This window comes from Aphelocoma coerulescens (assembly GCF_041296385.1).
Source record: "Aphelocoma coerulescens isolate FSJ_1873_10779 chromosome Z unlocalized genomic scaffold, UR_Acoe_1.0 ChrZ, whole genome shotgun sequence".
Taxonomy (NCBI): Eukaryota; Metazoa; Chordata; class Aves; order Passeriformes; family Corvidae; genus Aphelocoma; species Aphelocoma coerulescens.
In genome coordinates, this window is record NW_027184085.1 from 10,171,176 (window position 1) to 10,185,510 (window position 14,335).

A 14,335-nucleotide genomic window follows, 5' to 3' on the forward strand; every position below is an offset into this window, starting at 1 on the left:
TCCATCCTTCTCCCCCTCTCACCTCTTAGCTGGTCTTCTCTTTTCCATGCTGTGTGTGGAGAGGCACAGGCTGGGTGTGTGCACGGGATGGAGTGCTTTCTTAAGCCTGTATTGAAAGCACCGACTTCACAATTGTCCGGACATGGAAGTATGTCATGGAGATGAAAAGCATGTTTCTGTTTCTTCAGAAACGTGCTCTGGGCAATTAGTTCTTCATCAGGGGCATCCTGCTCCTCAGTTATTCTATTCCTTCCTCCTCCTCTCCCATGTCCAGCCAACAAAGAGCTCTCTGAGTCACCATTGTGGCTGCTTATGATTAGGCCTCAGGCAAGGCTCTGTGTATCATCATATATTACAGAGCTCCTGAGGGCTCTTTTAGGGCCCTTTGCACCCTGGCATGCTCTTGTTCCTCTGACTGGAATGTGTCTGGAGTATGTGGGGATGTGTTGTTTGTTGTCCTTCAGCACCTCTTTGCTGGACGTTTCTTGATAGTTTTCTCATAGTTCTTCTATCTAAAATAGCCTTCTAGACTATTCTCTGATAGTCAGTGTGGTGCCAGAGCCACACACCAGGGATTCCAGGAGTTCCTGAAGTGCCGAGATATCTCCATGGGGAACTCGTAGAGTGGTCTGCCCCACCTCTTTCATCTGCCTCACAGGAGGCTGAGCCCTATTTCAGTCTGCCCAGCACAATCCAAGCTTGGCACGTTTGTCAGCCATCTCCTGTGACCTGCTTTGCCTTTGTGGCCTGCCTCACCATTGCTGCCTGGGCTTTGCCTCTGCCAGCTTTTATTTTCTATTTTAAAAAAGAGGACAGGATTTCCTCCCACACACAGATCCCCTTTATCCCTATAGCATTTCCTTCACTGGGGACCTTTCTCCAACCTGAGCAAATTTGTTGCCCTCAGCCTACAAATTTCCCATTTCTGGCTCTTTGTGCCTCTCTGCATATGGGGTGGCTGCCTGTTGTTTGAACGTGACTTTTGGAGGAGGTAGACCTTGCACAACTTGCACAGCAGCTGGGAGCTGCAAGTTAAGACTCTTTGTGTTAATTAAATGTACACCGATAAGCACATACAGCCACAAGGTTGCTTAATCATGGGCTGACCTGACATGGAGACCTTGAATACAGCTGACTGATGATCCATGACAGCTTGCTCTGGTAGATGGGAAGATGTTAATAATAACCAGAGAGAAATTTAGAAGGGTTCTCAGCTGTGACCAAGGATCGTCTCCAACAAGACCGAATTCTTGAGGAAAAGGTCTCTTCACTGTGGTGCGTGAAAGGAGGATGAATCCACTGGCTGAAAGCTCACACTAAGCATATTCTTCTTAGGGAAAAAGTACAGCTGGAGTATATTTTTAACAGCCAGGTGGATTAGCAGCCAGATCAGCTGGCACAGGATGCTTTTCCACTCTCAGCTGCACCTGTATTTTTGCTATGTCTTTCCAGGAGCATGTTTGTATTTCCCCAGGTATTCTGCCTCACAGAATAAATGGCTCTCATCTTTTAATCCCGCATCAGAGGCTTCCTGCTTCTCTGAGTCAAACAGAAGTCACACAACAATAAGACCTCCAAAAGCCATGTAATAATCACGTCTCCCTGAGCAGGCACAGTGGACTTGGGCTATGCCATTCTGTGGGTTTCTTTATTTAATCTCTGGAAGCTCCCACTGATAGGCACATTACCTGCTGCACCCTTCATTTTAGCAATCCAATCTGTTCCTTCTGTTGATATTTCCTGATGCCATGAGTTGACCAAGATTGTAACATGGGCATTTGTTTGGCAGCAAAGTTGGAAAAATAAATTGTTGCCCATTTTTAACAGTAAGGGCCTCTGGAGATTAACAGGGGTGCATGCCTCTAAATAAGTAAAGCAAAGAGCTTCTGAGATATACAAGACCATAGAAAATTTTAAGGAAACCAATTTACCTCCCGACTTTTATGCTTTTTTGGTTGAATAGGGAATGGTTAGTTTTATCTGTTATACCTGATGTCTAACCTCAGCTCTCCTGTCTGGCCCTCAGGGATCCTCTTCTTGTTGAGGATGTGAAGAACAGCTCGTCCACTTGTTCTTGGCAGCAGCCTTTTATACATTTTGGAACTGCTATAATGTACCCCCTGGTTTTCCCCCTGAGACCTAACCCTCTTGCTTTGCAGTTTACTCCTTTCTGTCCTTTTTTCCGTGTTGTCTTCAAGCTCTCACCAATTTGTCCATTTAGGATATGTCCATGAGCCGTGTGCCAGTGTGGGCAGAGGGGAAGGATGACTCCAAGTCTTGCACATGCAAGACATGCCTATTCATACAGCCCTACCCATTGTTTGCCTGCTTCAAAGGAAAATGCCACTATTGCTCAAGCTTTGCCTATGATCTGTAATAACCACAGATCCCTTCTGAATGAGCAGGTCATGCACAATGATTAAGGGTGGGGATGTGCAGTCCGTGCTGTGTCAGGTGTTATGGTAATGACTGTAATTTATGTCAATTTGCTGTTTGTGTATAGACCTTATCCCTTCAGCTAACAGTACTGTAGACAGCACAGGTGAAGACTAAAAGAGAGCCAGCAGGTTAATGCACAAGTGGTGGACAGGGTCTCAAGAAGTTTTCAGTGGTCCTGTTCCCTTTCTCCTTTGTAGCTTTTCTAGGTGCCTGCTGGGATGTGGGTGCTCAGGAGTCCAGGCAGTCTCCTGTGTAGCCCTGGAGCTCTGTGCCTGCCAATACTGTGCTGTTATGTTGGTGCTGGTAGGTGGGGGTGGGGTGAATCTTCAAGTCTCTTTCATCTTTTAGTAACAGAGAGCTTTGCAGCTGCCAAGACACTGCTCTATTTGCCACTAAAACATAGCCAGCTGGGGCAGGTAACACTGCAGAGCAGCACTGTGTGTCCAGCTGGGCGGTAACTGGAGCAACTTAGAGGGAAAATCAGTATAAACAATCATAACTGATATCATGTGTCTCTAATAAATCAGACAGTGGTTATGTACTCACTAGGCTTCGTTGCAAAGTGGAGTGGGAATGTTTGAGAGCTGGGAGGTCTGCTGGGAACTTGCTGTTCTTTGTGGCGAGCTCCCAGATCTCTCTGTTTGACTCTTGCTTTTGCTCAGAAAAGGGATGGCAGGGAAGGACTTTGGCACGTGCAGAGTGATGTTAATGCGGGTTTTCTATGTGAATCATAGGATCACAGAATGGTTTGGGTTGGAAGGGACCTTAAAAAGATCATTTAGTTCCAACCTCCCTGCCCTGGGCAGGGAAATCCAGAACAGTTTTCATACTTACTGTTGCCTTGGAAAACTGAAATGTTTATGACTCAGTCCTTGAGCAAGAGGGCAGGAGGGTTTTTTTCCATTCTTGGATGTGGCCTCTTGTGCTTCCAACAGTGGTGTTTTTCTTCTCCTCTGCTTGCCCTTTCCCTGCTTCATCCCTTCCATTGCAGTCCCTGTGAGCTGAGCCTCGTGTGCAGTGCAGTCACCCTCACTTTGAATCAGCCTGGCTATGCCCCCAGAGTGGGAAGGGAATGTCACTTTGGTGCACATCATGGGAACCATAAGCAGTCACTGTCCTCGAGCAGTGTGTGCTGTGCACACAGTGAACCATTTCAGGGCTGCAGATTCAGTTCAGCCCTGCAGCTTTTCATCTGCTTAGTTGGAAGTACATAATTTTTATTTGAGGTCAGAATGCAGCAGTGCTGTGGCTGCCAAGTTCACCAGCTCCAGTGTATTATGTTATGTGGCAACTTAAGGCTTTCCTTATGGCAGTGGGGAACTATTAAGTTATTGTGAAACTAGTTATTTAGGTAAATGGTGCTTTAGTGGCAGCATTGATCCTGTTTTGAAAACTAATTTTAATAGGAGTGAAGCCAGTAACACCTTAATATCCACTGTTACCATGGCTGCTCTGAGTAATTATTTGCCAGATTAAAAGGCTTTTTTTTTTTTTTAATAATACCCTTTCTGCTTCTTTTGCCAAGGCTTTGACTGATGAGAATTTATATTCCCAGTCAGTGTAGCATCAATATCTGAGTGAGTGCTTGAAAAAACAGCTTTGCCCTTAGAGCTGAGCTCCTACTTAAAACATCCTGAAACCTCAGCCTAGATCAGTTATGTCCAGGCTTTGCTTTAATTCAGCATTTTCTGTGCAGCTTTATGAGCCTGGTTTACCAGATTGAACCTGAGCCTTCAGACATGATTCAGGAGCTGCTCTGCTGTTTGTTTTCTCATTTCCCTCTGCCTAGAAACATTCAGCTGTTTTTTTGTGCTCTTGCTTGGGCAGTGCTAGGTATTAGGAGTAGAAGCTGGGCACTAAGAATTGGGTTGTAGGGTCATTTCTCCCTTTCCCACAGAATTCCAAGTGATTCACATCTCCATGTTACCCCAGTCTCCTTTGGGGTACAAACAGACTGGAATCCTGGGCTGGAAAGGACTGGCGACAGACAGCTGGTTGTGGGCAGGGTTTGGTTCTCCCACAGATGTCTCAGTAGTGTGGAGGTATGTGAAACTGAGCCCAGCCCTGTGGGGAGCCGTGCCAGCACGAGCCCTATCTGGTAGTTGTGACTTTTTATGGAGCTTGTGAGGGCCCCTGTTCTTGGGCAATGAAGCATCAATTGCCAGCACTAGGAGGGATTTGACCTCAGTACTGGAAGTTGGGAATTCAGATGGTGTTTGGGATGGAGGAACCACCTTGCCCAGTATGATTTTTCTAGAAGTGGTTGCAGGTGGTCAGCAAAGAGGGGGAGCAGAACACACAAGTATCCTATCGTGTTGTTTGGTGTTTTTTTTTTTTCAGGAGATTGGCTACTTTTTTTTTGCTTATTAACCTGAAATGAATCTCCCAAGTGCTTGTCCTGCCTCCCCTTTAATCCATGGGTAATTCTTCCATCCATAGTACCCTTTGAGAACTAAGAGGCAGTAAGCAGACTAGAGGAAGATAACAGGAATGTTGAAAGAGGAACTACTGCTCTGAAGGGAAGTTGTTAGTGGAGATAACCCTCAAAATGGAAGCTATTCAATACATGAAATAATGCTCTGTGCACTGAAAAGTAAGACTTCAATAGTGATATTTCCTTAAGACACAAAGCTAAGGAAGCATCATTGGAGGCTATTCAGTGTTATTCAGCAGGAAGAGCTGGGATTATTCCTTAAGTACAATACAAATGGGAGCTGGATAGTTCAAAATTGCATGGTTGTGTGCCTGAGAAATTAGCAAAATGTTCAACTCCCATCTGGGAGCTCACTGGGGGAAAGTGACAGTGATGGGGAGAAAACTCAGGGTCTCAGCGTGGTGTACAAGATAACTGTGAGCATCTAACGTGATGTAGCCATGGAAAGGATACATGTCATCCAATGTGACATGTTGGGCAAAGCATTTCTAGCAGAGATACGAAAATCTGAGCATATTAAGGCACAGGAGACCTTGCCTGGAAGACTGTGTACATTTCCAGTCACTCTCTGAAGGCTGTGTGCAAACTGGGCTGGGTCAAGAGAAGGAATATGGGTATGATCAAAGAAATGGAAAGCCTACCTAATGTGAAGTGATTAGAGAACTCAGATGATACAACTTTAAACACAGGCTGGATAAATGCTGACGTTAAAGCTCATTTTTGGAACATGAGTGAATAGGGGTGAGCTGTGCATGGATAAAGACAAGCTGGAAATTCGGAGAATGTTCTTAAACATCAGAGGACTGAACTTGGGGAATGAATTCTGTTAGAAGACAGTTAGTAAGCAGCAAGAAATGTCCAACTTTTTTTAAAAAACAGCAACAACTTTCTCTTTTGAAGCCATTTCCTCATTTGGAGGTGTGGCTCCTGCCTCGAGTTGCTAGCGCTGAAGAAATCAGTACTGCTGTTGTGGGCAGTGGACAGGGCTCACACAGAGTCATTATGGTGGGCTGGTGAACTCTGATGCTGAGAATGTGTCTTTGACTGGCAAAACCCCACAGACTCCTGTCCCTCTGTCCTCAGTTCCCCTTGGAAAGCAGGCTCAGTGTGGATCGGTTCGTGATCCCCCAGGGAAACGTGAGGGCTAAGGGCAGGCATTTCCATTGTGCTAACGTATGTTTTTATCAGTCTGCTTGGATTTTTGACCCCTTGTTCAAAAGCTCGTGTATCTCTTCCCACAGAGCAGAAAAGATGTCGAGCGCATGTCGGTAACGATCAGCCCGTATTGATCTCCGTGTGCCAGAGAGATGCTGTTTGACCTTGAAACACAGGACTTGAAGGACTGGGGGAATTATTTTAGTTTTCCTTTATGAAGATTTTTATAAAGTTTCATCATCTGCTTTCCTGTTGGCTCCTGTATTCTGGTTCCCCCTTGCTCCAGTTGAGCGGACCCATGTTCTTAGTTCAACTCTGACCAACATCCCTCTCTCTGGCATTTCCCAAACAGCCTAGGTGGGGTTGGTGCTGGGTGGGGGTTGCCACGGGATTCAGATTTCTGCCCCAAACAATGGGTAAACAAGGTGGGAAGGCACTGAGCTACTTTCACCTTTTTCCTGAGTGATCCAGCACATGGGAAAGAGTGAAGATGTCCCTGTGGCTATGCTACATATGTGGCCAGAATGTGTATCCTAGGCATGTTCCTGCTGTTGTACCTGTGGACAGCAAGGCACAGTTTTTCTGCTGTGATGGAGATCTTGCTGTTGCTTGTACCACTTTCTGTTTGCTTGAGAAGCATGGACACACTGAAGGTATTGAGGGCTTGGTCAAAATGCCCACGCTTTAGGAGGAGGTGGCAGACAACTCCCTTTGCTGGGGTACAGCTGTGAGCTGGAGGCAGCAGGTGAGGCTGCCTGGCAGTTTTGAGGTGGTCAGGATGTGCCCCATGCCTGATGGTGAGGGATGATTAAAGACCTGTTCTAGCACAGTGCTTGATGTCAGAACTACAGCCCAGACAGCTGACTGGAATCAGAGGCTGAGCTGTTTTCAGTTCATGCATCACTGGACCAGCTTTGCAGCAAATAGGTGGGAGGCTGGGTCAGCTGGTGGGTGATTTTACTGCACAACTGCGGCAAAAGTGGAATGGGTTCTTCTTGTATGTGGGCGTGTGCTGACCTTAGCAGCCAATTCCTGCGTGCTATATGAAGGAAGAAGCCCAAGCCTGAAATGTGTTGGGCTTTTTAACGCCCAGTTGATCTATTTGTGTCCTAATTGTTGTCAACAAGAACCTCAGGTACATGTACAGCTCATGTCCAGTGTGAGTGCAGCATCTGTGGCTCCTCCCAAAGTGGTAAGCTTTGCTGCAGCCCAGGACTGGGACCACGATGTGCCTCCTTACTGGAATTCACAGGTGGGAGGTTGTGTTGTGCATTCAGTTCTGACAGCCCTGGAGCAAGGGATAAGGAGGCGAGATGGCAAAAATCCTTCCTGACACCTGAGATGGTTGTGGATAGTGAGACTGACATAGCTCGATAAGGAATTTTCTCCTGCCAAGCTACCTACACTGCAGAGTGCTGGAGTCTGTGGGAAGCACCTATCCCTACCTGCCCAGGTGAAGCAAGATGGGAACCCCTGTTACTCTAGGGGCAGGCATGTCTTGACACCTCCATCTCTCTCACCTTCCTTCTCCAAGGGATACAGTCACCAGCCTGCAGTATCTCTGCTCCTTCCGTGCGTGACACTGTGGAGTCAGCCATGCTCTCCTTCTTGCACTGACTCATCTCTGTGATCAAAGAGAAGTCATCTCCTGGAAGACAGTCCGCAAGAAAGAGCTTTGTTCTTTCTTATTAGCGCCTGAGATCGGGTGCCTGCAAAGCTTCGGGACAGGCCGTCGGTTCCTAGCGCTGTTGCTGAGTGAGGCAGACTGGGGAGGGAGATGCGTCAAAGGGTTGTGTGCTGCAGAGGGTTGAGGCCATGTGAGTTTGAGATCTGGGGAACATGCAGAATGTATTTTGGGGAGGAGGGTACAGACATTGATGTTGGGAACAGATGTGTAAATAGCAGTGTTTCTTAGGGAGCCCCTCATCTGCTGCATTGCTCTGATTTTTAAGAATATACCCCCCTGACTCCCATCTGCTCTGGTGTGTGTGTCTGCTACACAAGACAGGCATTGCTGTCAGTGAATAGGTTAATGCCAGTGTCCTGTGGCAGGGATGAAGGCAAGCACTCAGCCTGCCAGCATTTATACCTCCTGGCGTCAGCATTGGCAATGCTTGTGGAGGACTGGGGAGGGCACCGAAATAGTTTCCATTCTCCTCTCTGCTGTGGGAACGAGTCTCCTGGGTAACAAATGCTCCTTGTTCTGCACAGAGCTCCACAGCTGAAACTCTCCTTCTCTTTCCTCGCTGTTGCTCCCTGACTGTCCCAGCTGAAGGGGCCGGAGATGTCTGCTTGAGCCTGCCTTAATTAACACTGACAGTACAATGGGGCTGGCATACGGGGGTCCTGGGGCTGCACGTTAATGGGAGCACAGAAAATAGTCTCATTTACTGCAGCTTGGTTGGAACAGAGCCTGCCAGGACTGGCTTTCTGCTTGCTGTAATGGCCAAGCATGGAGGCAGGTCCCTCACGCCTGCATCCTCCCAGGGGCTGGTCCCTGCCTCTTGAACAGGACCAGCTGGTGCTGTGGGTCCCAAGCATCCCAGGAAAGGCAGGCAGTGGGCTGGGGAGCATGAAATGCCACTGACAGAGCAGATACATTGATGTCTCAGGAAGGACCTGACCTGGGGAGCCTGACCTCTGGGACTGGTTGAGGGATCGTTCACTGTGGTTTGGAGGTGAGTAGTAGAGCTGCATCTGTGATGCTGGCTCCAGTGCATTGCAAACAGTCTGCACAGCCCACAGCCCAAGACCCTTTCTCTTTTCCCAGTGGAATGGTCTCTGTGCACTGGGGGGAGTCCTGGACTCCTGCCTCTGAAGCCCTTGGTAGGAACCACCTCAGTCCCATGGTATTCTGACAGAAATCTGATTTAAATGTTACTTGAAGAGATATTTTAAAATTTTGTAGTGTTCTTGGACCTGAGATAATTGGCAGCCACTTCCATTAATAAGTCTTAACATTTTTCTGTCATAGCATTTTATGTTGGCCTTTCCAGAGGCAGAAGCTTCTGTAAAGTGTTGTATATTGTCCAGATTGTCGTATTTGTATTACTTGTTTGCTGCTTTCAGTACATCATGGCATGAAGTAAAAAGTACTCAGCTGTGTGGCAGTTCTTAATTTCTTTGAATTTTGTGTTTTTGTGACAATTTTACCCCTTCTCTGCCTTGCTCTGCCCTGCTCACTTCCTGTGGAGCCTCAGTTTAGGACGTGTGTTTTGGTTTGGGCTTACAGGCTTTGCTTTTTCCAATGTGGATGCTCCAATTTCTGAGCTCTGCTTGGCTCTACACAGGGCTGTAGGCTCAGGGCTGGATGAGGAAGGGCAGTAATGTGAGCAGTCCCTCCAGGACAGATGCTGCTCTAGTGTTAGAAACACCTCCCTGGCACAGCACAGCCCGGAGCACAGCTGAGTTTCTGGGGTGTGTGGTTATGCCCCAGCTGGTAGGAAAGCAAAAGTAGCCACAACTGTCCCTTGCACAGCTACCTGTACCCTGTCAGGAGCTGCACTACTCTGCCAATGGAGCAAGTTCCATCACCTCTTCTCACCAGCTGCCTCTGGTGAAAAGGGATATGGGAAAATCCTTCCAGGTAAGAGCCTTCTCAGGCAAGAGAGCCTGAGCTTTGCAGGTGGTGACCCCATGTTTCTGCTAGGAAGATCTGCTGTGGGTTGCTTTGCTGAGATGCCAGGATCTAGCAGCATTTTAATCACAAACTGCAGCTAATAGTTGGTGGGATCTTGATTTGAGGTCCCCGGTGAGAGCAGGGACTGCAGACATCCTGCCCCTACCCAGGGGGTTCGGCACTATGGGAAGTGCTGGTGGTTGCATTTTACTCCAGAGGTGGCTGCATTTCAGGGATGCTGGGTAGATACTGTCGATGAAGCTGTTTAGGACAAGGCACTACAGAAATTTAAAGAAGCTTCAGGAAGCTTCTCGCAGTCTTCCCATCCTCCTCCTCCAGTGCGTTGCTTTGCAGACTGCCATTTTATCTCCAAGGGTTCTAGCTGCCGTTATCAACAACAGGAACATAACACTCCAGTCCCTTTTGCTTTCCTTGGCAAAGATAGGGTAAGAGATCAAACAGCCTGCAAGCACACAGCATCCAAAATCCAGTCTCATCACAGAATAAGCTGCCACAGCTCTGTTTTTATGGCACAGGCTTTGATCTTTTTATTTCTCCTCATGCTGCCTTCCTGATTTCCCAGTTCCTGTAAGAATCAATCCTCCATCATCTCCTCCTTTTCTGCTCCCTCCCATCCCCTGCCTTGTCTGAGGTTCCACAGGGACTGAATGCGAGCTGGAGCGGCGGTGCTGTGGGCATGCTTGCTCCTTCACACGCAGCAACGTCACAGCAGCAGCAGCAGCAGCAGGACCATCAGAGATGTGATTGCGCAGACCCTCTGCATTGCCAGGGATGCAGCTGTGAAGAAAAAAAAATCGGAAAAAAAAAAAATTGTCTCTGTGTTTCCCACAGCATCCTGGTGAGAGAGCACGGAGCCTTCTGGAATCTGAGCGCTCAGGAGTGGCGGAGCAGAGAGTGTTTGCTGACAGGAGACGGGGAAAGAAGGATCTGTGGAAAGGTGAGGTGGAGAAATTATCGGGGTGGGTGTCAGTTGTGCTATTGGTTTTCAGGCCACGGTGGCTGGTTTGTTTTTGTGGAGGATGCCAGCTAGCCGATGAAGCTCAAGGATTTTAGGATTGCTTTGTCTCTTCAGAGGCTGCATTACTTTTGAGCGGGCTGTGGCTGTCATGGATGTGAGCGAGCGAGGAGGCTGCGGCTGCTGCGCAGACTGTGTGTTTGTCCATTGTAGCTGTGAAATAGCAGTTGTCATGTCCGGGGCTGGCTGTGCAGAGGCGAGTCGTGCTTCGCCCCGGCAGTGCCTCCGCACAGCTCTCCATTGTGCCTGCCATGACAGCCGAGCCCACACGGATTGTTGTGGTCCCGCCAGCTACCATGCTCTCCGTGCATCCCTGGCGGTGATGCTGCTGTGCAGCTCAAAAGCTGTTTTGACAGACAGCGCTTCCATGAAAAGCCAGAGACAAAGGGCTCAGACAGAGGAAAGGTTGCTGTCACTGTGGCTTTTGGCTCTTTTTTTTTTTTTTTTTTTTTTTGGCTTCTTTTCTTTTTTTTTTTTTCCTTCTTTTTTCTCCCCTAAATACTGGTAAATCATTTGTTCAAAAGGCATTAGGGTAAATATCATGGCATGTAAAACCCTGTCCTTCTGCTAAGAGATACACCGGCTCTGTGCAGGCTGGAGTCCTTTGTGTTGCCAGGGTGTGTCTGTGCTGGCTGTGTAAATGGATGCTTTCTCCCTGCCTCTTTTCACAGATCAGATGAGAAAGGTTATCTAGGAATGGAGGAATTACTGCTTTTAATTACTGAAATGAGGTGTCCAGGCTGGGTACCAGTTACTGGAGCTTAATTACATGGTCTTGTTGTAGCCAAATCCCTCTTTTTCCTCCCTGCCTTCCTTCTTCTTCCTCCCTCCCCCACCCTCTGCACAAATCCTTCCATTAAATTGCCTCTGCAAATAGGAGGAGGGCTTGAACAAAGAGAAGGATGTATGTGGGATAGGGATATAGATGCTGAAGAGGCGATATTCAGCACGACAGTGAGAACAACAAAGCAAAGGTATAAAAGAATGGGATTTTGGTATATATGTTAAAGTGACGTGGCTGTAGGGGAATGTGCAAATGGGAATGTCATAACAAAAGAAGATAATCGAATAGCAGATTCAGTCTTTTGGAGTTACGGAAAATGCTGAGTGTGTGGGGTTGCAATTGCAGGATTTTGGGTGGATGTGGAGTAAATGGGAGTCACAGAGGAACATACCACACAAGGAGTGGATTGATGGGTGGCATAAAGGTGCATTAGAGTACAAGGGAAGTAGAGATCTGCATTTTTATTTCCACACACCTGCAGCTTTTTATACCAGTGTTGCTGAAGAGTGAGCTTGTCAGGTCTTACCTATTGCACAAAATTTCACAAAAACTTTCTCCCATTTGCCAGTGACCCAATAATCATTCAGACAAAGTTTTTTTAGGCTTATAAAGAGCAACAGGATGGTAAGAAAGATGTAGATAAAATGGTAAATGTTTTGCAGAGCTATAGAGGAATCGTGGAAAGATGAGAGGCAGATGAGAGGCATTGCAGAGCTGGAGGAGCAGGGGATTTGGGTCAGAGAGCAGTGGGAGAGCGCACAGAGGGGAAATTCAGGGTTGTCATTGTCAGGGAATGCAAATGTGTTGTTTCTGTTGTCATTCTTCAGCCTCTCACTGTGTTCCCCGAGACGTTCAGTGCTGTGTTCAGCCCTGCAGGGTTTGTGGGGGTGGGGGTGATCCTCAGCACAGCCTTTTCTGCAGTAGTTCTCTGGAGGAACCATTTTGCTGCTGCAGGTTCTCATTTGGTTGCTCCCTCTCCATCCCTATGGAGTGACAAGGCTCCACAGCCTTTATCCCTGGTGATGAAGGCAAACCCAGAGTTTCAGTGCAAGGTGCCAGGTGAGAAGAAGAGGGCTTCCAGCAAAATCTCAAAGCGGCATGTTGCCTTCTTGCAGATCGATGACAACGTCCTGAAAGCACCATAGTGCTTCCTGAACTGCAGCTCCTTCTCACCCCTGTCTTGCTCTTGGACCTGGGAGAACCTCTCTGTGTCTCCCAGAATCTGTCCCTTTCAGGCTGATGGGAGCAGGGAGCGGGATGTCTCCTGCAGGTGTGCACCAGACTGGGTTTGCTGCTACAGAGCAAGTTCCTGTGGGAGATTGGTGGTGGGTAACCCCAGCATGACTGTGTGCAGCAAGCACATCATGTGCTGGAGGACAGGATGTCCAACAGAATGTACAGGACACACATACCTGTATCAGCATGTGGAAGAAAATTCATGTGTGTATGGTTTGTGTGTACAATGCCTAAAGAAATAAAAAGAAGGTGATGCAGCCTCCTTCTTTGTGTGGGGTGGGAATGTCCCCAGGGCATACAGGCTGTGCCTGGCTAGTAGGTACCACTCCTACAAGAACATCTGTTAAGCAGTGAGAGTGCATGGATAATCTCTGCCTTGAGACACTTAAAAGATGGGCAAGAGGTTCTAATGACTGAGCTGACTGAAATGATCCACAGGAGTGTGTCTTCCTCACTGCATCGATGCAGATGATGGAGATAAAGTGCAGCTGGATCTCTAGGTACAAGGGACCTGGACCTGCATTGCAGAAAGTACAGGTAGCCCAGGAGAATATGCTGTGAACTCAGGAATGGCCTGCCCATAGCTCCATTACTGCCTGTCAGGTGTCTGAGGCTGTGAGAGCAAAGAAAGATCAAAATTTTAGTCCCAGACATCTTCATTTTCTTCCAGTCAGATGTTCCTGTTGAGTCAAGATCTCACTCTGGTATGATTCCTAATACCCAGACAATACCCTGCCTTTTGCAACCCCTTGTTGTGCTTTGCTCTGTTTTTAGTTTATTTCCCTGTTTCATTTTTCTTTTCTAGTGTTTTCTGAAAGACTTATGTAATAGTAAGGGCAGGTTGATAAATCTAACGTGGGTCGCTTTGCCTGCCCTTGCAGAACAGCTACAGACTTTACCTTTAATATTTGTCAGCCACATGGTTTCACCTTCTCCCTCTCTTTTCTAATGGGTATTTTTATTGAAAGTGCAGTTGCCAGCTGCGATCAACCAGCTATTCTTTCATTGTTCTGGGATCAAGAATATCTTGTCCTTCTGACTTGAGTGCTTTCATCTTCTTGAATTTGTTTCCACTCAAAAGCTCATTTCCTTTTCTGCACCTTCTTTCGCTTGTATTATCTAGCCTGTAATTGCTGCAGCTTCAATATTTGTCTTGCCAAAACAGCACTGAAGATGCTATTTTTCTTGCCTCTAATATCCTTCTTGGTGTGGTTACTCATTCAGGTTGGTCAGAAGCCTTTCTCTTCTAATCTTCTCATCTTTCTTGGTGAACCCAGATTTTTTTTTTTTACTTACATTCAAAGGATTTTCTTCAGTACTTCTCCAAGCTCTTTGTTCTTGTTGGCATTATAACTGTTTACCCTGACATGCCAGAGATCTGCTCTTTAAAAATTAAAAAGGTTTCATTACAGCTCTGCTTGCTTTTTACCATTCTGTTTAATATAAACTGGGTCAGCTTGAGATACTCAATCCAAAGCCACTTCTGTATCATGGGTGCTGGGTGAAAACTCATCTCAGTAGGCACAGTTCTGATAGTTGAACCCCCAAAAACGTAAATCCAAAGTAAGAGATGTGGAGATCTCTGCAGGTGGTTGAGAGGTGGAGGATTGGAGCTGGAGGTACCTCCCTGTC

The 14,335-nt window shown here is 47.2% G+C and overlaps 1 protein-coding gene across 5 annotated transcripts in view; it reads left to right on the plus strand.

Annotated features, from left to right (window-relative positions):
• The window catches only part of RUSC2 (RUN and SH3 domain containing 2), a 59,295-nt gene that overhangs the window by 11,766 nt on the left and 33,194 nt on the right, over positions 1 to 14,335 (plus strand). For all 5 annotated transcript variants that reach the window (XM_069001898.1, XM_069001899.1, XM_069001903.1 and 2 more), the window contains one exon: positions 10,500 to 10,605. The gene's annotated coding sequence lies outside the window, so the exon portion shown is untranslated. The remainder of the gene's footprint in view (positions 1 to 10,499; positions 10,606 to 14,335) is intronic.